Source organism: Typopeltis vanoorti, chromosome 12, assembly GCF_054136105.1.
Source record: "Typopeltis vanoorti isolate ZY-2024b chromosome 12, IOZ_Tvanoo_1.0, whole genome shotgun sequence".
Lineage (NCBI taxonomy): Eukaryota > Metazoa > Arthropoda > Arachnida > Uropygi > Thelyphonidae > Typopeltis > Typopeltis vanoorti.
In genome coordinates, this window is record NC_143560.1 from 27998312 (window position 1) to 28022417 (window position 24106).

The window sequence follows — 24106 nt, forward strand, 5'->3', positions numbered from 1 at the left end:
AATAGTAGGAAGTTATAAAACTGCACTGTATTTTGTGCATCGAAGAATTATTGTTTAAGTTTAGAGTTTCGTTAATTTTAAAATTCCCAACGAAAAACTAATTTAAATGGTCTTTTCTAAGTTGAACGTTAAGAATAATTGTAAATGAACCCTTTTTGATATTTGATCAGTTTAGTATGAAACCAATCGAATGCTGGCCTGGTTCGGAAAGTGAACAGCGTTCCTCCAACTGTGGATTTGAACCCAATCAGGGACATAAATGTTTGTGCATGCCTTTGGATAGCAGATGAATTTTATTGCTACTTTGCTTATTGGAGGCCTGAGGTGGCTTGATAAAGTTCCATGTATGGTCTCTACAGCACGGTTTCATAACTGTATAATCTTTCCTCCACCCCCCACATTACTAACAAGCTGTAGGTTTACAACTTTTCATGGGTGGGATTTACATCAAAACATATTACGTATAATTATTTGGCATATTTATTTGTACTGTTACTACAATAGAATACTATTTTTATATAATATGGAAACGTTCACTGATATAATGCATTTATATTTTCCAAATATAAATAAAAATAAACTTTCTGTATTGATTGATTTAATGACATAAAACGTCATCTACTTAGAGCCTCTGTAGCTGAGTCATTTCGATGAAACACTTGGAAAGACCTGGGTTCGAGTTCCGTGCAGGAAGCCGCGATTGAGCTTTTTTGACGGTATGTTAACCAGTCTCATACGAAGGTGGAAGATTTTTTTTTCCTTAAAGAACTTGGGTGTTTCGTTTCACAAACTAACCAGGAGAATACATAGTTTAATACAAAAATATGTATATTTAGGCATAATACTAAACCTCACCGTAAAATTAGGGTTGTGAAAGCCAAGTCTATTTTGCAGGTCATGGGCCTTAAATGTCTTTAAGCATCGCGGTTATTATTATCTAATTACCTCGTAGCTATCTGTCTATGTCGTGAGGTACCTCATCAAACTACTTGGAATTGGGTGGAGGGATATCTCGATTTTTGAGATACTTTACTGGTCCCCATCTGTCGCTTCTGTTTTTGTATCATTTAGTGCGTAGCTTCTTGTAGAAAGTCTCCTTCGATTTTAATGCAGTGTATTTAAGAGGAAATGAAACGGATGCCTTCACCGAAATTAGATTCTCGAAGAAGACACATGAGAATTCCAAAAACTGAAGTGAAATTAAAAACAAGAATTTCTTTAACTTTTAATGTTTTTTTTTTTTTAATCGTAGTCTCCCTAAGGTGAGGTTTTGGAAATGTGGAACAGATAAATCCTTAACACCTTTCTGGATACAAAACGCTGTGCAAATCTCCATTAAGAAAGATAATGATGCCGTACTAGACGATGATATCGATCTTCCAGTAGATTTTCACTAACATTTTTCTTTATCTCACTAGTGACTGCAATAAACAACTTAAAGTGCTGATAGTACATCAAGAATAAATCCTCTAACGCCTTTTCATTCCCAGAAAGAGAGCGAGCGGCATATATTAGGCAGCTAGGTTCCTAAGAACCCGCGGAATAATCGATCGCCGGAAATACGCATGTTCGGTGATCGATTTTGCTGAGATGTGGGGTTAAAAACAGAGTTTTTAATTTGAAATATATATATATATATATATTTGTCTGTGCCAAACTACAACTAACTATAAACCCAGCTGAAGAAAGGTCCTCCAAACATTTGTTGGTTTAGGGGAAAGGCAAAGAGAGAGAGACAGAGAGAGAGAGAGAGTATTCTAATAATTTTCTGTTACCCACACCTGCAAATAAGCACCTCTTATGTCTTTATTTATTGACGTTTCCGATCTAAAATACTCTTAAGAGAGGATTATATAACGAGGATTAATAAACGAAATTCGAAATAAGTAAAAATTAATCCACTAACTCTTTTTATTCCCCAAAGGGGGCAAGCGAGGCCAAGCAGATGCACAGTTGAAAAACGTTTAGATTATACCGTATTACGAAATATTCATTAATCTGTGACTTTAGTTGATATGTTTTTGGTTTATCTTATCGTTGCTATCAAAAAGTAATGTGTTTTTGGTACTATAGACTTGTGTTGAGTATATTATTCTTATGATTATTGTACAGACGCCTTGATCGAATCTGTAGAATCATCGCTGAAGGCCCACTACCATTTCACCTAGGCACTAACCATCATTTTTACAATACTTCTTATAATTCGCTTATAAAATAGAGGACATTCCCTTTTACCTATGCTATTAATTGGGAAACTTAACTCATTTTTTGGGCTGTATTATATGCCGTATTTCATAGCTGTTGCATACATTTTAGTACGGGCGACTCGGTATGTTCCAGACCACTGTCGTATAGCGAATCATTGCTTTTCCTTACTCGCCGTTGTGATGCATATAATCTAATAAATACAAACGTAAAGCATTTAATTACGTTAGCTACACAAATGAAGAGTTCGAAATCATTTTTGTAAGCGAAAAAGTTAAAAACGTTGAATAGCAGATCATATGTTCTCTGCATATTTCTCTATAACAGGCATACTGGTCTAAAATATGCCTTTTCACTTAACTGAATCATTTTATTCTTAGTATCTAACGTAATGGGTTTACGAGTCTTCCTTCTTTAAATAAAAAGCAACGTTACCCTTACTTTTAATTTTTATCTGACATTATTAACAATAATAAAATAAAATAATAGCTATTAAACAGCGCTCCCTGCAATTCACAGAGAAATACCAAAACACAGACAGATACAGCGAGCCAAGACGTCCTAAATAAACCTGCTCATCGGTTGTTTTAAGACAGCGTCATATCGCTGAAGCGTCGTATGAGCGGATGGTTGTAAAACGACGCGTCGTAAGGCGGGGGGGGGTTGTGTATAGTTAACAAGAATGCTTCCTTCCCCCACTAAAGCATCCTTTGTTTTTCATCGAAAATAAAATGGCTGCTTAGCAGCGTTCAAAAATAGCTTTTTTTCCGCCCACAGTATCTATTCTTACAACAGTAAGTTTTTTTTTTTAAGTTCACGTGACTATCAAGTTAAGATTGAGTGAGGTATTTGAGCAACTAAAATAATGAAGTAGCCAAATGAGTTAATTCCTGAAGAAGGGGGGGGGGGGATATTAATAACAACTGGAACAGTATGTGAGTGCTACGCGCACTCACTTCCTTGAGTATATAAAGGGAAACAAGAGATAAGGGATGCTACAATACTTCGCTAATGTTGCGCATGACAAAATGGCATGGAGTATTTAGGACGGGGAAAAACTTAACTTTAGCATCCATGAAATTGTTCAGAAAAAAATTGAGGAGTTGAGCTACGACTATTTCTAAACTCTCATTTACATGTTCTCACCTCTCTCTAATTTTATAAAGCAATGCAAGAACATTAATGAGTACACAGAGAAAGTACCACGTGACGGCGGTTTTTCTTCATATATATAATTCTGTTAGTCTGTGAGCTAATAAGCGTATTATTATTTATTCGCAGTACTACTTAAACTTAATCCGATTGCCATCGGGTATTATTTTTATCAATCTCATTTCTAATGTTTTGTTTTCACTTATTAAGAAATAATAGAAATTTTCAAAAGTGATTGGCCATGCAGGAGCATAATCTGTGGCGGTATTCACTTATGTTTAATGATAGTACATTAAATCCCCTTTTTTTTTTTTTTTTTTTTTTTTTTTTTTCTGAAGGGCTGATGTCCGAACGGGCTCATACGTATGTTTTCCCAATCAGTTTCTTATACAAGTTCATACTGGAATACAGCATTTCTTAAGTTATTCTAATGCTGAGAGAAAAATGCTCTGAAACACAATATAGCACTTTTCAATAATTGTATCATTAATGAAATATGTATAAATTATTTAGCTTTCTCAATAATATTGTTTATAAAATAGTAATAATTGTTCATTTTCCCTTTTAATTTCATAAACGAGAATCCGTGGCTAAAAGAATTTGTGAGCCACGGTCCATAACTGTTGCACACAAATTCTTTTTAACCCGGTAGATACCAAGCGAATTTTGCCTACCGTTTACAATAAATAACCACCCTATCGGTCTGCATAGAGGTAATGTTTAAAACCTTTATTCAACTCCATAATTAGCCAGCCCAGTGGTTGGCATAGTCGGTACATATCCATTCTCCAGCCAACAGACAATGGATTCAAAACCTACCGTGGGGATAGATCTATGTGAATTCCTTGAGGTAGTAGATTGCTTGGTGTGAAACCACCATCCTGGTTATGAGAATCTTGAGGTGCTTGAAAAAGTTCCATGTTTGGAAAGTTTTTCAATTTGGATGAAATCAAGTAGACCCTAGTTGGTAATGACTGTTATTGTTCGTTAAAACCCACCATCTTATTAATCATTAAAGACCTGTGGTGCCTATTGATAGGTTTTGGTCTTCAAAGAAAGGTCTGCCGTTCCTGTCGCCTCCTCCCCCCCCCTTCCCAATTTCAACTAAGCAGGGCATGCTCTCTTCGTTAGAAGGTAAAGCAGCAAAGTGACTTCGTAGGCCAGTCCCTAAAGAGAAGTGTTCGAAAACTAACCTGTTTTTGGAAGGTGCTGTGAGTAATATATATATAAAATATATAAAACCTCTCTCTCTCTCTCTCTCTGTAATGAATTAGGAAGTTTCCACTAAGACAACAAATGATTTCCCTACCATCTACTATGCTCGAAAGAAGTCAAAGAATACTGGTATGTAGAGTGCAATGTTGAGGCCACGCATAAATAGGAGACTGAGTAGCCTGTGTGAGAATCACATACATGAGTCATTCACTCCATACGCCTGCTTGCCAATTCACTCACTTACATTACCAACAATAAAAGTCAAAGAACACCATTAAAAATCTCGTATTTTGTCTTCTGGAATAATGATTTTTGAGGATTCAGATACAGTGGAGAGGGTGCAAAGGAGTGCATTAAAGATGGTATTGAGACAGTAGAATGTCCGTAAATTCTCTCTCTCTCTCTCTCTCTTTCTCTCTCTCTCTTCCTTAATATGTGCATATTAACAGACAGGGAGAGAGAGAGAATTTACGGACTCCAGACACTAGCAAACAGGAGAAAGAGGAGTGATATGACAGAAATCTACAAACTTTTCAATGGATCACACAGAGTACAAGGGGATGGAATTTTGCATCCTACGCACGTTCGGGAGGACAAGAATGCATACAGGTAAGTTGAGATAGCAGACAAGAAAGGAGTGAAACCTAGATTTTTCTCTCTTAGAGCGGTGCATGATTGGAATGGTTTGCCTTTGGAAATGGTGAGTGCAGATAATGTGAATGAATTCAAGAAAAGGTACGATATGAAGGTGCTGTGAATAATATGTGACCTCTCTCAATGAGTCCCTAACTGTCTTTAGGGAAAAACATCAGCTAACGCCTTTTATTCTCTTATGGAGAGTAGACGAGGGTGTTTTTAGTAAATTTTGGAACCTTAGTGGGCAGTTCAATCTCTACGGATATCAGAGATAGCTGGCCCAAATCTCTCAATAATTTTAAGCAGCATTCAATGAAGAGACGGCTAACAATTGCCGCCATCTTGTGGTTCCTGATCCTAACAATTATTTTTAATGTCTGGAATAGTGTGGGCTCAACTGTCTATTTTCGTGAGTTTATTCAATAATACCGAGTTTCCTGAGAGGAAACCTGCTTACCCACACCAGAGATCGACTAACTCGGGAACTGGTCGAAGAAGGGTTTAGAAAAATTCCTCTAGTCGATGACTAGAAATAAACCTACGTCATTCTTCGGGTGACCTAGCACTGAAGAGTGCAAGAGTGCAAATGCCACTTCCACTGACCTACACAGGTTCTTCTGGCTGGAGGTCTGTTCTAATAATTATACTTATAAATACGGTGAAAAAATATACTGCAAAGCAGATGATTTCTCATGCAGAATATAACCAAAATCATAACACAAAACATCACAAATGCAATCAAGAACACAAAACATATCAAAAATCCACACAAAAAATTCCGCATTTCACATCACCATTTATGTGCTTAGTGCAAATGGAAAATATATGTACCATTACTTAGTGATGGTGAATCTAGAACCTTTTATTGTCCGTGGATGTTGGGAGTGCCGTTTTATCCCAAAAGAACTTGTTAGAAGTTCAGTGGGAAGTTGCACTAAGTATCTCCATAATTTCATAGACATCAGGGGAGAAAGTACTATAGACTAATTTCTTGGTCTTGAAACCCTGACAACAATATATTTTGTATTGTCTGAAAAAGTGCGAGTTGTGGTATTTCAATCCCGAGTTTCTAAAAAATAAATCCTGCTTTCCTCTGTCATCAACATAAGTATTTTTTTTCATCCAGAAATTGATACTTTGCACACCACATATCCCCAAAATAGACAAAACAGCTAGAAGAAAAGAATACATGCTATTAAAAAGACATAATATGCTGGCATCATAGACTTTTCATCAGCAGTAACTTCAAACAACCCCTACTAACCTCAAAGAATCAGCCAGAAAACGATGCCCTTTCAATGGAAAGAGCTGTGCTTGAATTCCCCAGAAGAACTTTTATAAGAAATTGAATAGAAAGCGAGTTAACCAGTCTCATACACAAATGGACGAGTTTTATTCTTCCAGCATATTGGATTTTGCATCCTACAAAACGGGCGATCGAGCAAGCAGAGCTTGTTAACATACGTAATAAACCCTCTGTCCAAAATGAAACCGAATTTTTGATAGAAAATAAAACACAGGCCAATTATAATTATTCAAATCATTTATTTCAATCAATATACTCTCTCTCAGCTTCGATACAGCGTTTGACATGGTCAATTAATTAGTTAAATTAGTTTTTTATGTTGGTTTCTGGGATACTGTTGAGGGTCATGGTTACTGCCGCTTGAACGCTTTCAATGGTGTCGTATCGCTTTCCTTTCATCTGCATGTGAAGTCCGAGGAAGCGAAGGAAGTCGCGGAGTGCTAAATCAGGTGAATACGGCGAGTGATCCAACACATAAACTTGGTTGGTTTTTGCTCAAAAACGGTCTCACAATGTTCGAACGATGAGATGGTGCATTATCGTGCATGACCAGCTGTCTGCATCACGATATTCATGCTGTACACGACGAATCCTCGCTATCAATCGCTTCAAAACTTCGAGATAAAACTCACCATTGACCGTTTGGCCAGGCGGAACGAATTCTTTGTGGATAATGCCCTTGGAATAGTAGAAATAAATCAGCTTTGTCTTTACTTTTGACTTCTCTAAGGGACTTTTTTTAGGATGCCCCCTCTTCTGGTGGTCTCCACTCAGCATTCTGGCATTTTGCTTCGGGCTCATGCTCAAAAACGCCACGTTTCATCACCAGTAATAATCGTTTCAAGGACGTTTGAGTCCTTACGAACGGTTTTAATGAAGTCCTTGCGGTGTTCGATTCGATATTCAATTTCTTGGTCGTCGGTGAACTTGTGGGGAACAAATCGCGAATTCAATTTACGAAAGCCCAAACTCTCGGTCAAAATGTTGTGCACAGTTGATTTTGGAATCCCCAATTCATCTTCAATCAATCTCACGGACGATTTCGGGTTTCTTTAATGAAATCACGCACTTTTTGGATGTTAACTTCGCTCAGAACAGTTTTTGGACGTCCCGGCTTTTCGTCGTCCTCAAGCGTCTCACGATCACTTTTGAAATCGCTTAAACCACTCGTAAACTTGAGTACGCGATAAGCATTCATCACCCTATGCTTTTTGAAGTATTTGATGCGTTTCGGTAAAACTTTTACCAAGTTTAACACAAAGTCAATCGCAGCTCTCTGTTTGAAACTTATTTTCCTACCTTTCGTCAAAGCACACTGTCATTCTTGGCACTATAAATCTGCTTCTAATGAAATAAATGTCATAAACAGTTGACACAACACTAGGGAAGGTTGCCACTTTCGACAACAAAAAGATACCACAGGTGGCTCCACTAGTTTCTTCTAATTTCGAAAAGTTCGGTTTCTTTTTTGGACAGATGGTGTACATTAGTAGGCATACTGGTCCCATAGTCATAGGCGATTTGGCCATAATACAAAACAATCGAATCCAATACTCTCAGAAAACTCTTCCTCCCTCAAATGCAATGCATCAACTCCTGTTCAACTCAACAATTTAAATTAACATTTATATGGCTCCTTCTTTGGAAAGAGTAGTATATATGCATTCATTATATCTCATTGTTTTACTGATGATAGTAATTTCCATTTATCCTACTCATTTAACAAACCATGGAGGGCTTAGACATTGATCTTCATACCGTCCTTCAACAAACCACCCCACATGATTAAACATGTGTGGTCATTATCCTGACTGAAACACATCACATCAGTACTTCCTCAGCATCTAAAAATCTAGCATTATCTTTTGCTCAAGATGCTGTTTTTCACTTGTACAGCGATTTTTAACTATTCAAATCCCAAACTCGCACATCTTCAGAATACTGCTCACATTTTTCGGTAGTGCACCTAAAATTTTCTTGAGATATCTTGATGCTTCTAGAGGATAAACACCTCATGGAATGCTTTCTGACCAGAGACATCTGAGTAATCTTTAAGAGATACATTAAGTCCAATAGTACAGATAGCATCCTTCCCACTAGCTGTGCTCAAAATTTGTTCTTCAGAGATAATACCCATTCAGTGTCATCTGTTCAAAGCATTAATACTTGCTTAGTACTTTAGAAGGAAATAAAAGTCTTCTACCAAACTATTGCTACATTGCTCTCGCTTGATCTTTTCGAAAAATGGAGAACCTCATCAATCGCAGCCAATTTCCCTACTTGGAGATCAACCAAGTAATGAGATTACCTGGATTACACCACTCTTGCTGTGCAACAGAATTCCACCTTACTCACCCTTCGGATAAATGCCATGGTAAAGTTTAAAGGAAATTGTATGGTCGATCTTAATATTTGCTGGGTATTTAATCTATTCTGGTAAGGTTGCTTATTTTACAAGTAGCCAATGCATGGCCTGAAGTAAGTCAAAACGCAACTTTTCTTTCATTCTTTCTGCCTTATTCTTTGGAAAAGCGTTTGTCACACCACTTTCCTCAAGGATCAGACTTCCAGAAAGACAAGTTCCTCCTAAATTCAGTTTTGTCTTATTTCTATTAATATAGGATTTGACATGTTTGTGCATTTATTCACATATTAATCACATCCAGAGCTTCTCAGTGTCATATCTTTATATTTCATATCTTCTTTATATTCAAGAAATCTCAAATTCATTCACAGAATCTTAGAATAATGTACTCTTTAAAAATTGCTAGAGACACATTCTCTTAGTTTAGTTCAAATCTATGGATGATTTCTTGATTTTCAGGGAATGAATGACTATTACCCATCTTGTCTTCCCAACAATAAATGTCACTGCTATCTGAAATAGCATTTCAGAATAGCAATGCCTAGTTGTATAAGGCAGTTTTCTGCAGTGTTGGGTTAAAAACCCAAGTTTCCAGAAATTAACAGGACAACCCTTGCTTGTAGCTTCAAAAATCAAGTATTTCAAGGATTTAGATTAGAATCCTTGAAATACAACATTTGAATTAGATTCAAAATTGATTTCTTGAAAGGAAGTCAATGGACACCATAGTGTGAGGAACAAATAGCCATGTAAAACTTCCTTTCATTGAGATGACTGCAGGATTGCTGTGGGCATACTTTCCACAGGCGTAGGATAGCAATCAATGGGAATTTTGGACAATTTTTCTGGGCATATAAGGGAAGTCCTGGACTGTTGTGGGACAGACATCACTTGACCTCATCCGACATTCCAGTACATCCTACAGATGCTCAATGTGTTTGAAATCGGGACTCTATGGATCTGATCAATTGTGGCCAATCACTTGTGGTGACGTTCATATCCACAAACCACACAGTTACAAAAGCATCCTTATGACACAGTGGTGCGTTGTCTTGCTGAGACAATGGTCCGTTTCATAGAAACTCCATAAAGTAGGAAGCATTGAATTGTCCAGAATGTTCAGATACCTCTCGGACTTCAATGTTTGTGGCACCACAAACAAAGGTCTGAGGACAAAACAGGACCATACCATTGATGAAACTACCACCCCACTTCCGAATTTCATAGTTGGGTTAAGCACTAGGGTAAGAGACGTTCACCAGACTTCCGTCACACTCATGTCCGTTCACATGCTCGATAGAGGATGTAGCGTGATTCCTCACTCCATAACATAACTTTCCGAGCTTCCACGCCCCACTATAAACGCTCTTTGTACCACTTCAGTGGTACAAAGAGCGTTTATAGTGGGGCGTGGAAGCTCGGAACTTTTAACTACGCTGCATGTTAGTTTGGGTAATGTGGGGCTTGTATATTTCGGTCCTACCATGGAAACCCATTGAGCCTCTGTTCCAAATGTTCTTGTGCATGTTCGAAACTCCACATTCGACATGTAGGCCGAAAAATGGCGGTTTTTACATATTATCCTTCGTAACACCCTATGGTCACGTTGGGTACGTGCGGTGGTCATCCACTGCAGGTAGCACTTGCAGTTGACCCTCTGCATTTCCATCTCAGTATGGTATCAGTGATTGTTGACCTGGGATGGCCTAATTTGTCAACAATTTACAGAAAAGATAGTCCTGTAACATGATATCCTATCATGATGCCTCTTTCAAACTACGTTAGTACCCTTCTCGCAGTCATTTCACCCTGACAGAATTGCACTGACTTGGAAGCATCATATTCCTTCTATTTATACCAGCTACAAACTATATGGCATGGTGCATCTTGCCCAAGGGGATATGTCGACTTCTTTCCAAGCTGTGGATAATATTTCTTGTGATCATCTAACTTTATCGAATTTGCTATAACTATGAAAGCATTTGCGCTAAATAAATAAATATAAATAAATAAAGAAAAAAATTAAAAAAAAAAAAAAAGAACGAAGAGCCTGTGTAGCTCAGTGGATGTGGCGTTTGCACACCACGGCGTTTAACCGCACGAAGGAAGACTTCTTGGTTTCAAATCTAGTCGGCGACTAGAAGAAATTTTTCCAAGCCTTTTTTCGACAGGTTCCCGAGTCAGTCGATCTCTGGTACGGGCAAACAGGTTTTTTCTTCCGAAAATACGGGTTTTTCGTCCCATAAACTCAAGAAAATCGACGATATAACCCACATTATTGAAGCCATTAAATATGAGTGTTAGGGTTAGGAACCACGAGATGGCGGCACTTGTTGAGCCGTCTCTTTTCACTGCGTGCCTGTTAATTGGTGATACCCTTGGCCTAGCTATCTCTGATTGGGTACCAGTGGAGATTGAACTGCCCACTCAGTCGCCAAAAGTAGATAGGGCTAAACGGCCTCGCCTACTCCCTATATATGGGAATAAAAAGGCGTTAGCTGATTTTTTTTTTAAAGAACAAAAACCAATTTCCTTTTTTATTACAAAACCACTGCTGCATTTATTGCTCTTCAAATAATCTTTTTTTTAAGATATTTGTCAACACGCGAAATAACATGCTTTATAGGTAAAATTTTCCAACTGTTATACAAGCAAAATAGTTACCACTTTAAAAACTACAATGATCATAAAAAAGAAGTTAGTTTTCCGACATGTAATAATAAACAACTCATCCCACAATACGGATTGATTACCCTATTATCGGAATGGATTCTCCTTCTGTTGACATGCGCAGAAGTGTCGAAGGGTATCGAATCTTCGAGACCCTTCGACACTTCTGCGTACTTGGGGGCGTACTATATAAAGGCCTCGTCTACTCCCTATAAGGGTATAAAAGGCGTCAGTTGATTTATTTTATCTACATACACTTGGGTAGAGGTAGAAGAAAGAGAAAATGTTCCTATGGTCAGTACTAGAATAGAACTTAGAACGATTGTTCTTCGGGTTGTAAAGACCTAATTTGACAACGCTTTTTGTTAGAAAAGGACTTCGTTTGAATTCCATCTAAGACCGAAAAACCATTCTAAGGCATTATAATTGATGTTGAGTTAGTCAGTCTCATATGGGTGACATAGTTCCAGAGAAACTTGATTTTATTATCCACAAAACAATCAAACTTCCTGGCGAGCACACACAATTTACATAAAGAATATATCGGTGAGAAATAGTTGCGAAAACTTTTTCCGTGAATGTACTTTACTCTTTTGTATAGGATTAAAACAAGAATATAATTTCTTGTGAAGTTTATAATACTGTATGCATTTTAACCAGCGGGAAAAATTTTTCCACCACTGTCTCTCATCTAGACTATTTAAGAATAAGGTCTTCCACCTTTTTTACTACTTGTATGTAGCATATAAGTGACTTCTGCAATGATTTAACCTTGGCATCTTCTGGGTCCGGCTCTCCCTGATGAGATCTTAGTAAAGTTTGAAACCGGTCTGTGCAGTGACCTTTTCCCATATTGCTTTTGCTCTATGGGATACTGAGGCAACTGATGTGAAGTCGACATTCTATGTATAAGAAAACTAGTGAAGATTCTTCACAATTATGGGCAGTACTAGAATAGATCGTTTACATTTAGGACTAAAACAAGAGTATAATTTCTTGCCAAGTAATATAATATATCGATCTCATTATGTTTAGTTGCTTTAGCCATAATTCCAGGCAACCATCTTTACCCTTGCCCACAGTATTATTGTACTGCTATAGGTGTAGAATATTTATTATTATGCATAATTGCTAATGTGACTTTTTATACTTCTGTTATATAATAAGCTTTTTTCGCCCCGTCATGATACCAAATACCAATTTTTAACGAATGTCTCACAAAATTTTATTCTTATGATACCATCTACATTTTAAACTATCAACTTTTGCTTATGCATAAAATCTGCATGTTAAGTCTAAGAGCTGTGTGAAGACTTAAATTTAGTAACTCTAAGTAGTTTACACTTAACACATTTCATTTTCATAGCCCGTTTTTATCTCCATTGCTGTTTATTGTGGTTAGGTATCCTGAATATGGTTGATGATAAGAAAGGAGAAACAACTGTCTTTGAAGATGATGTGGTGATTTGAGCATATTCAGTAGAAGAACTACAGAAAAATCTAGGCAAATGGAATAGTATGACATAGACTATGCAGTACATATTAATAACAGGAAGATTGAGAGCATAGTTTTAAATCGTAATGGAAATGTAAATATGAATGGTGTTATACTCAATGAGCAAGATCTGAAGTGAAAATTTCAAATATCAGGGATTAGTGATGTTCATACTTTCTAGTCATGGAAGTTTAGACTAGGATATAGTGAGGAGGATTTCACTAGGTCACACTTTATTTACAGTGTAAGTGCTCCACTTTGGGACAGAAAGTTTTTGATTAACCAAGGTTACGTTTTGCCCATTTGACTTATGCTGTAGAGGCATGAAGACTAACAAAAAGAGACATCGATAGAATACAAGCAATGCAAATGAAAGGTTTAAGGACAGTGTTGAAAAAAAAAACAAGAAAGAAAGAATAAGAAGTGTGGATATTACGAATTTAGGGCTGAAAAGTGTTGAAGAAATGCTTATGAAATCTCGCTTAAAGTACCTTGTACATCTAATGAAAATAAACTTAGAAAGAACACCAAGACGAATCTATGACAGGAAATTTCACGGGAAGAGACCAGGCAGACCACGGAAAAAGTGGAGACACCAGAAAGAGAAGATCTAGAAAAGAGACAGGTGAACTGGCATAGTATTCATGTAGGAAGAATTTTGAGGATAGAAAGAAATGGGATGATTTGATCTGCTGACTTGACAGTTTCTCTTGGAAAAGTTGTTACTCAAGGAATTTTGCTTACTTTTATCGCAACTTGAAGTCTTCTAATACATTGAAAATGCTTTTATATGTACAAAAATTCACAAAATTTGATCTTGAATTGTCTAAATCGTCTAATTCTATCAGAACTGAACTTCCTATTCCTGATTATTATTCATGCAAATAAGCGTTAGGTAATACCAAGAACATATAGAAATACCTGAACAATGAACTTCAACGTTAGGAACAATGTTTTTTAGACATTTCTTTCTACTTTTTTTTAAAGAATGGCAAGAATGTGGAATTTTTGTTTATTGTTTTCACAATCGTTTGTCGTGTCAGCATGTCAGATGATTCAAGGTAGAGATACCCATGGACAGCTACAAAATACATTCCACTGTCTGTACTATTGGCCTGTCCAAATCAAAATTACATTGAAGTCGATCAGATTTTACAGCTTAAATACTACATACCAAGACAAAAATGTTACAGAATGTTTAAATTTAGTCAGTAGCTTTCTTTTCGTCTTTGAAGTGAACAGAGGAAAAATTGGTATCATTGTTTAGAGAAGGAGAAGAAATGTTACTGGAATAAGAAAGCTATAAAAAAAAGTATAGAAAGTGAAAATCTTCAAAGGAACAAGAAGGTTAGTTAGTTTGCACCATGTTCAGAGTGTTAGGCGAAAGTTGTTGATAAGGTACATTTTTAAAAAAAATCGAATAACACAGCTGAATCGAGGGGAAAATCAGAAAAGAAAGTGAAAGGCATTAGAATATGTGTTGTGTTGTTGTTGTTTGAAACTATGGTTACAAAGCCTGTGTCTGACGTGTTCTTCTGTATTGCAACATAAAACCAAAATACACAAACAAAAAACTTGACTCTCCTGAAGGAACAAATCTCTAACCTCTCTGTGAGATCCACTACCATACTTTTGTTTCAAAAATCCTTATAAAGATTCTCTGTGTCCTAGACGGAATTTGAATCCAGGCAAATCTTTCCAACCAAAAGACATCATAGGTAACGATGAACCCAGAGCGAATTGAGCAAGTCTTTTGCTCAATGAAGCAGAACTGCAGTCCATTATTTGGAGATATAAGAAGAGTATAAAAACTACAGTGGTAAGTAACAAAATTGAGCAAAAACCACGAATCTGAAGGGAAAACCACACAGCTCAGATCTAGGTTTTTGGTCAAACGCAGATGTAAAATGTTATAAATGAAGAGTCACGAGATAAATTTTGGCTCTTGAAATATGTAGGACAATATCATGTTGATTTCTTTTACCTACTGATTATCATTATAGGAAAAATGCTTCCAGAATATATAATCACCTAGTACACATTGCTCATCTTAAATATATCTAGCCGTGCGTTGTTGAGAGAATTCAACAATAGGCAACGTGTCATTATTTAGTTGAAATCGTAATCATGTTATAAGGAAGGCCTCCTTATCCATTGGACTAAAGGGGCTATAGCCCAGTGGCGCCATTGATCCAAGGGCACTTAAGAACCGAGTATGTTGAATTTTAATTCAACAATATTATATAACTTGTTGAATTAAATAAAAATGTGCAATGTAGATATATTTTAAAATAAATTATTTTTGCAATGAAAGTTATTTAATTAATTATATGTAAGGTTCCAAATTTTTTTAGCACAGGGCGCTCAACCTTGTTAAGGTGGCCCTTGTTATAAGCTGTTCTTTGTGCATATTGAGAAACAGTATTTTGTTTCTTTTCATGGAAAGATAAAATTTTATCTATTTCTCTCTTGCTGGTTTTCCTATGTGACCTTTTGGTGAGCCATTATAGGTTCGATTCTAGTTGCCGACTAGAGCAACTTTATCTAAACTTTTCTTCAGCCGTTTACTCTTAATTGTTCTTTGATGTGGGTAAATAGTTTTTTTTTTTCCCTTTCCTCTTTCGGATTTAAGCTTAAGGACACGAGATGGCGGCAGCGATTTGCCGCCTTCCTTTACGATGAATGAATCTCGTTATACTTAAATAAAGGGGAAGACCGACTATTGGGAAATGCGGAGTAATATTAAAGGATAATTTAGAATGAGAACTTCAATAGAGTTAGCTGAATAAATATTTTTGAATTATTGGCGACAACCTCGTGATAATTCTTGAAAAAAAAAGATTAATTGAAAGAGAGCTAGCTGAATAAATCTTTTTGAATTATTGCTGACAACCTCGTGATAATTCTTGAAAAAAAAAAAGTTAACTGAAAGGTATGTCATACGTATTATTCTGTGTGTAGTTGGTTTAATCGTTAGCGTACATTGATGTTTTCTTAATATATTGAGAACACGTTCATTTACAATTATTTGTTTTCACACATGAGTAAAATTTCTTATTTTTCTGTTTCTATCAGACTACCAAATCTCTATCATAATAAACCGAAAACATGGAGATTTTGTTACGATATTGTACATTGAATATTGTAACGTTTTGGAGCTCGTTAAAGCAAGTAGTGTAGAAAAATGACACTGAGAAGAAAAAAGTCATGAGCAGTGTCATAAGTGTAAAAGAATGTACGGCGCTCAAACAAAAAACCTTAGCAAAATTTTTTTCTCATGATTACTTTTTATTTTTCATATTTGGAGATGTCACGTAGTAATAATAATAATAATAATAAGTAGAAGCTGCCTGTGTAGCTCAGTGGGTGTGGCATTTGCACCATGGCACTTGACCGCACGAAGGAAGACTTCTTGGTTTCGAATCTAGTCGGAGACTAGAGGAAATTTTTCTAAGCCTTTTTTCGACCGGTTCCCGAGTTAGTCGATCTCTGGCACGGGCAATCGGGTTTTTTTCTCCCGAAAACTCGGGTTTTTCGTCCCGTAAACTCAAGAAAATCGACCGTAGAACCCACATTATTTCACCGGTTCTCGAGTTAGTCGAACTCTGGCACGGGCAATCGGGGATTTTCTCCCGAAAACTCGGGTTTTTCGTCCCGTAAACTCAAGAAAATCGACCGCAGAACCCACATTATTTCAGACATTAAATATGAGTGTTAGGGACCACGAGATGGCGGCACTTGTTGAGCCGTATCTCTTCATTGCATGCCACTTAATTAGTGATAGCCTTGGACCAGCTATCTCTAATTGTGTACCATTTGAGATTGAACTTCCCACTCAGTCTCCAAAAGTTAGATAGAGCTAAACGGCCTCGCCTACTCCCTATATACGGGAATTAAAAGGCATTAGGTGATTTCTTTTTATTTTATAATAATAATCTAAAGGTGTGGTTAGTAGGAGTGTGAGGACTATATTTTTTGCTTGGAGAGTTGCGGATGAGTGGAATGGGTTGCCAGAGTCAGTTATGAGTGCTTTGTCTGTTAATAGGATCAAGGAGAGATGTTATAGATTGAGTCATGAGTCTTCGTACTCCATGGAGGTGCCCGTATAATAATAATAATTTTCACAATCTACTGAAGATAATAATCCGAGGTTACAAATAAAGGAACAGCAGAAAACATGGAAGCGTTTAACTTTTTTTCTATGTAAAGCGATGCTTCTTCTTTTGGTTTAAATGTTTCTTTCGTTTTAAAAATTTCAAAATAAAACCGGTCTAAAACCAGTGTCTTAGTAAACCATTTGGAAATGAAAATAAACGTGAAATAAACATTTCTTGTTACATATACCAAGTATACGTATACCAAGTATAATTCTTGGTATTAATTTTATGATTACAAAGCATAATATCTATACCTAATTTGGATATATATTTGTAATGTTTTATATTTTTTAAACATAAATAAAAATCTAGATTAAATTATTAAATAACAAAAAAGAAATCACTTCCTCAATATATATCTATATTTACAGTGTCTCCAATCAACTGCTTCTAGCATGCGTTTATGATAATTGTAAGTAAGAAAAGACACCGAAAAACATTAAAAATAAAAAATAAAAAATCTCCGCTAGAACTCTGACGTAAACCCAATAAAACTACTCTATAAGTTGTGAACTCTGTACAGGAACTGTGAGGGAGAAGATCCAAATGCATAAACTTGTCTATGATTTCAAAGAATGATTGTAAAAATTAGGAACCTAAGAAAATTCGATCTATGACGTATCGAATCTCAGCTGGGAATTCTCAGCTGGGAATATATGCCGTGTCAAAACAAAGTTTTGACACGGTATTATAAGACATTCTCCTATTCTATCCCTCTCCTATTATAAGACATTCTCCTATTCTATCCGTCCTAGGACGGGTTCAGTCTCTTCCTAATGAGGGGTTACTGGCATATTAATGCAGCCGGTTCGCCACTCCTCTGTTGCATCCCCTAAAGGCGATATTCATAACTGTAATCCGTCTGTGTGTTCACGGGGCCGGTTTGCCTGCTTGTGGGATGAAAAACCCCAAATAAACTGGGGTGGGGGAAAACCCTGCTGTCCACACCCAAGACTGGCTAACTTGGCTATGGCTGAGTAAGATCCTTGAGTTCCTCACGTCGTCGAAGGGAATCGAACTCAGGACACTCCTTTCCTGGGCATATGGTTGCGAAGCACATAGCCACTAGGCTAACTGCGTGGATAGAAATTCTCCATGAAATACAATTCGCTGGGGATTTTTTTTTTATTTTACATCGAATAACTTCGAATGAAAATATTGATATAATCAGACATAGCATGCTTCAACAAGCACACATTACACAGCTTATGTAAAAATGTATGTGATTAAAGGGATATGGGTTCGTTTTTATTATACATAGCTTTTTCCAATTCTGGGTCACTTTTGCCGTTCTCTTTTCTATTTACTGTCACGATAACGTTTCTCATTAGTATTTTTTATTTAGAAAAACAGTATGTTTCTAGGTATTTCTCTACAGAAAACACAACTCTTATGTGATTGCAGTTTCAGTTAAGTGTGATGTTTAACTATGAAATTTGATAATTAAACCTTCTCCTTAGCTGATGCTTCATTAGGCATGAATGCAATGTAAGGTAAATCGCGGACCACTTTTTGTTACTTGAACTGGAAATTATTATTATTATTATTAACCAAGTATCTCCATGGAGTCCAAGATTCATCTCAGGAATTCCATACTAACCATTATTCATAATATGCCTGTCCTATTTCTCATTCCTCTCTCACCTCGTTATATCAAAAGACCCATTAATTATATATAATTTCCATCATATTCTACAGATATTTAAAGTTAGATGACGTTTATAAGATATTAGAAATAATTAACATCAAAATTGCGAACTATGTATCAAAACCCAGTTATTGATGGTTTCAGAGGCGACGGATTGAATAGAATTGCAACTTATCACAAGCAATAGAATATTATTAATAAGCAAATAATATAATCACTTTTTCTTCATTATACGTCTTTAAATGTTTGTTTATTTTAAAAGCATTGCTTTATCTTATGAATAAGCTAAAATAGATTCTTTATTATACTTCTGTAAATGTTTTTCGTATTTTAAAAACATAGCTTTTTTTTTAATGAAACTTCGCTGTTTATTATCTATTATAGCATTTTTAATAACATTCTTACTGTGCTTAATATTAATTCATATTCTATGCAGTTCTTTTTACTTCTCTCTCTCTCTCTCTCTTTGATACTCTGGCAATCAATAAAAATACTACATGCAATCTTTATCAGCTTTTCTATTATACTGACTTCACAATAATATTGTATAATTACGCTTATACATACACACACATATATATATAATAGTATGTGCTGAACATCAAAATGCAGAGCAACTTATTTAAACGTTGATATTTCATGCCTTTTCATAGGTTGTGAAGTAATCCAGAGAAATGCTTTAAAGCCACACCCAATCACCCTCTGTTCTCTCATCCGGATGAAAACCTCCCGCTAGGTGGCAGACAAGTTTGTGTAGATGTCCACCATTTTGGTTGCAGTATGTTAGACGCGAGATTAAACATCAGTCCGATTTGTTGAAAGTGATAGCTTGACGTTACTTTGTTTTCACATTATAGACGGCAACATAATGCAGGTAAGGCTCTGCTTATGCATATCAGTACGCATGCATTTAAGATTTCCGTTTAAATAAGTATAGAAGATTGCTTAGTTAAAGTGATTTTATTTTAACGGTGTAACTCGGAGTGCCGGTGGTTTAGCGATTCCGAGATTCCCGGTAGAACACCCTCCCTTTTGGATTGTCAAATTTTACTCCACCTATAGAAAATAAATTTAAACGTTGGTTTTCTGAAAGGGATGAAAAGTTCCAGTGATTTTTTTTCTGCCTCCATTCAGGATTGTTGAGTTCGAATAAAGGCATAAGTTACATATGCTCTATCGAATAACGTTAAAATGTAGCCGAAGAACAGTTTATTATCCATAAGAGATGTAAATAACCCAATGCGTGTGCGTAAGTATAATCGAACTCTTCATCTTGATATTTTCATTTGGGAGTGCATATATGTATATGAATATGATTAGCTCTATGAAACCGGAAATGCATATATGTGTGAAGGCAGCCAGTTTTCTTTCTTTCTTTTTAAAGAAACGGATTCGTGGACATAGATTTACGCTGACTTAATAATAATAATAATATATATATTTATTATTTTTTTCTTCAATGTATAGACGGTAGCACTTAATTGTTCAAGAATCATAAACAAATAATTTGTAGACAAAAACAGTTCTAGATCAATGTTAAGTAGGTCTCCGAAATGATGGACGTAATATATTTATTATGCTTGGTGATGCAATGTGCTAATATATTGTTTTATTTAAAAACTAACGCCGTTTTATTAAATGATTACTAGAAATCATTTTTCTACTTAAATTCGCAACTGCACATATTTTGTTTCCTCGGATGGCAAAGAAGAGAAACTTCCGTATTATTATTATTATTACCACCCCAAGACCTTATGGAGTCAAAGACTCATCTGGGGGTTATCCTCATAATAATTTTAATGTAAGTAGCTACATACAGTATAATGGTTGTTTAATCTTCAAAGTACCTTTTTAATTTGGTTTTAATGCAGACTGACACTTAATCCCTCTAGTTTCAACTATTAGGTGATATTTTAAAAAATTAAATACCATTGTAGTAATATTGGATTTTTTTTTTTTTAAATATAAAAGTGCTTGAATTATTTTTATAGAGAGTTTAATGACAAATTGAAGGTTTCTTATGACCCGTGTGTGAGTGTAAGTGAGAGAGAAGAAAAAAAAATGAAATCCCTTCATCATGGTGAGAATAGGTGCATGTCTGAATTTATGCATAAGCTAGACAAGCTACAGCTATGTCTTGCATTCAAAAGGGTCCTGTTTCAGTGTAGATAACCTAAAATTTACCCAGTAAAGTGACCACAACATCCTGAAATCTGGCCCGGGAATAGTGCATGAAGTTTGATTGGATATCGTTTTACTTTGAGGAAAGCCTCAAACTGTTTGGTGCTTGTCAGTATTTATTATTTGTAGAGAGAAAAAGCTGGATTTTTTTTTTTTTTTTTTTTATATCCTTATCGAAGAATAATATTTTCCCCAGCATCGGAAGCATAAAGCTGTCCAGGATGTCTAGATAGTCATCTCAGTCAAATATACATGTGGAAACATCCCACTCTTATTTGAAGCACTTGTGGGATATATACAAAATGGCTTCTGGAATTTTAGAATTCGTTTTCTGGTTCTGGTAATGTACATATTTGAATGCATTACCAGACCAGAAAATTAGAATACTCCCTTTCTTCTCATATAGGAACTTTACTGGCCTTATTGCTAGTGTTACGGATTTTATTAGTACCTGAAAAATCTGGAATAATTTGGAGCTCTTCCTGTTATGTCTAATTGTTATTAGACATCTTATGAAAATTTGCAAATTTTACTCTGCATACTATGTTTTGGTCTAGAATATTCTTTTAGTCAGTGTTTTTCTAGTTGTTGATAATGTGCACAATGAATAACAGTTGATTTATATTTCTGTGAGTTATCTCAGCTCAAATGATTGTTCTTCATTAGAAGGATGTACTTGTTCCCGGGTAATAAGTATTTACTGCCAATTCTAGTTCTAAATGATAATGAAATATTGCTTAGAAAAGAATTTTGTATAATGCATAAGAAAGATACTCATCACATGAAGTATACTGCTGATATTTATTACCACCTTTTCTTATTTAACTTACAGAGATACTCTTCTCCCACCCTATTTCCTTAATCTGTTGGTTAATATTCTACATCTGATAGTATCTTAACTACTGATATTTGAATCCCATCAAGCTATTTTTTTTTTCTATTTACTTTAAAACACTAGCCAGAGAACATAAAATATTTACAGACATTATACACTTCCATCACAGCTTTAGTTGCCTTGCATTAGTGTTTCTTCTAAGCCACGTGATTGCACAGTAACTGAAATGCCCCATGCACATTGAATTGTTACCTGCTGCTAGTGGACATAGTCATTGTTTTCTTTTTTTTATTTTTATCTATATTACAGAAGTACCATGCAATCATCAGGTCGTATAAAAATTTTCCACACAGAGCAGTGGCAAGTGTGCCCAACTGTAAAAAAATTAGAGATCATTGTTTGGCATAAGCTAAACGCAACAAGTTTGCTAGTTAAACATGTTCTGTGGACTATGGTTTCCAGCTGTGTACTTTTTAGGCTTGGGACTCTAGCTTTCAGATAGATTCTCCAATCATCTGGCAATTTTTTTTTTCTAATTGTATTTTTTCAAAAAATATTAGATTACTTTATTCAAGTTTTTAAATGTTTAAATTGACAGTGTGTGATTAAAATCGTATCAATGCATGTTTAACTGGTTCTGATTGAATGGTTATTCCCTTCCTTTCTCCATCTGTTTGTGAAGTGATACAAATTCATTAGTTTTGTTTTATACTTTGATGCAGATGTTTTTTGTTTTATTTCTACTAAACTGTAGTTATATGTACACTAACCACAATATATTGCATATATTAATATGTTACCAAATTTAATATTTTGTTGATATTTGCAATTTAATTTGATTTTGAGGCCTGTGTAGCTCAGTGGAAGTGGCATTTATTATTATTATTACTGGCGACTCCAGGGAGTCCTTAGACTCATCGAGGGAGGCCCTAAACATAGGATAAAAAATCCTCTGTACTATGCCACCAAAGAAAGAGTTAAATTCAAGTCTAGTTGTGTAGAGGAATGTTTTCTAAGCTTTTCTTTGACTGGTTCCCAAGTTAGTAGGTCCTTGGCACGAGCAAGCAGTTTTTTCTACAAGAAACTTGAATTTTTCATTCCCGTAAAACTCGAGAAAATTGATCAGAATACCTACATTATTTCACATATTAAAAATGTGTTAGGGACCATGAGATGGCAGCACTTCTGCCAGTCTCTTCATTGGCTGCTATTTATAATTTGTGATAGTCTTGGGCCAGCTATCTCTGATTGGCTACAGTAGAGATTGAACTGCCCACTTAGTCTCCAAAAGTGAGATAGGACTAAAACATTCTCATCTACTCTCTATTAGGGAATAAAAAAGGTGGTAGCTGATTTTTTATTTCATTTTTTTAATTGGTAATAAAATAGTTTTACCGTGTAAATGTTTTTATACTCATTTATACATGAGTCATTAAGGCAAAGCTGTGCACTCTTTTTCTTTTCAAACTCCTTTTCATCTTATAAAACAGGCAAAACGACTAGAAGAACACATGCAATATGCATGTATAATACACTGGCCTCATAGCCCTAGTTGCTGCAGCCATAAATGTAAAACAAGCTGTGCACTCACATGTACTATGGAATGTAAGGCATCAATTGGATATCTTAAGCAACCTGAAAAATTCACATTCCAAATGGTATTTATGGACCCAAGTCCAGAAAATAAGAGTTTTTTTTTTTAAATATTTATTTACTTTACTTTTATGCAGAATATTTTAATTTATATGTTTTATTTACCAAAATAAAAATTAGAAAAAAAATTGAAATGAATATTTTTAACATTCCCTCTGGATGTAAATCCCTGGCCTGTGCTCTGGAAATAGTTAGTAACCCTATCAAAGAGAAAACTATTTGCCATCCCACAAGTCATCTTCTTTATTACTGCTTAATTTCCTTTTGTTACTTGGAATCTGTTGGAAGCCATCCTTCAGTCCTGACCAATCATCCTCAGATCCAGCTTGGGCAGTAATTTGTAATATGGCAAGCTTTCATATGCCTTTGGGAAAAGCCAGGACTATTATATTGCACTATCTCCTTTATATAGAATAATTGTTGGTTGCTGCATTATAAAATGAATATATTAAGTAATTTTCTTTCACATTTTCTGGATTAGTTTGTTAGGTCTTGAATTTGATTGGTTCATATTTTTGTGATTCTAAGATTCATAACTTTAATACGGATTAGCTCTTGTATACTCTTAAATATCAGTTATGTCCCTTT

General features: G+C 35.6%; 1 protein-coding gene across 1 annotated transcript in view; it reads left to right on the forward strand.

Annotated features, from left to right (window-relative positions):
• LOC150100648 (plexin-A4-like) overlaps positions 1-24106 on the forward strand; it is a 707214-nt gene that overhangs the window by 60941 nt on the left and 622167 nt on the right. The window contains 1 exon segment of the mRNA XM_090401991.1: positions 19503-19723. The gene's annotated coding sequence lies outside the window, so the exon portion shown is untranslated.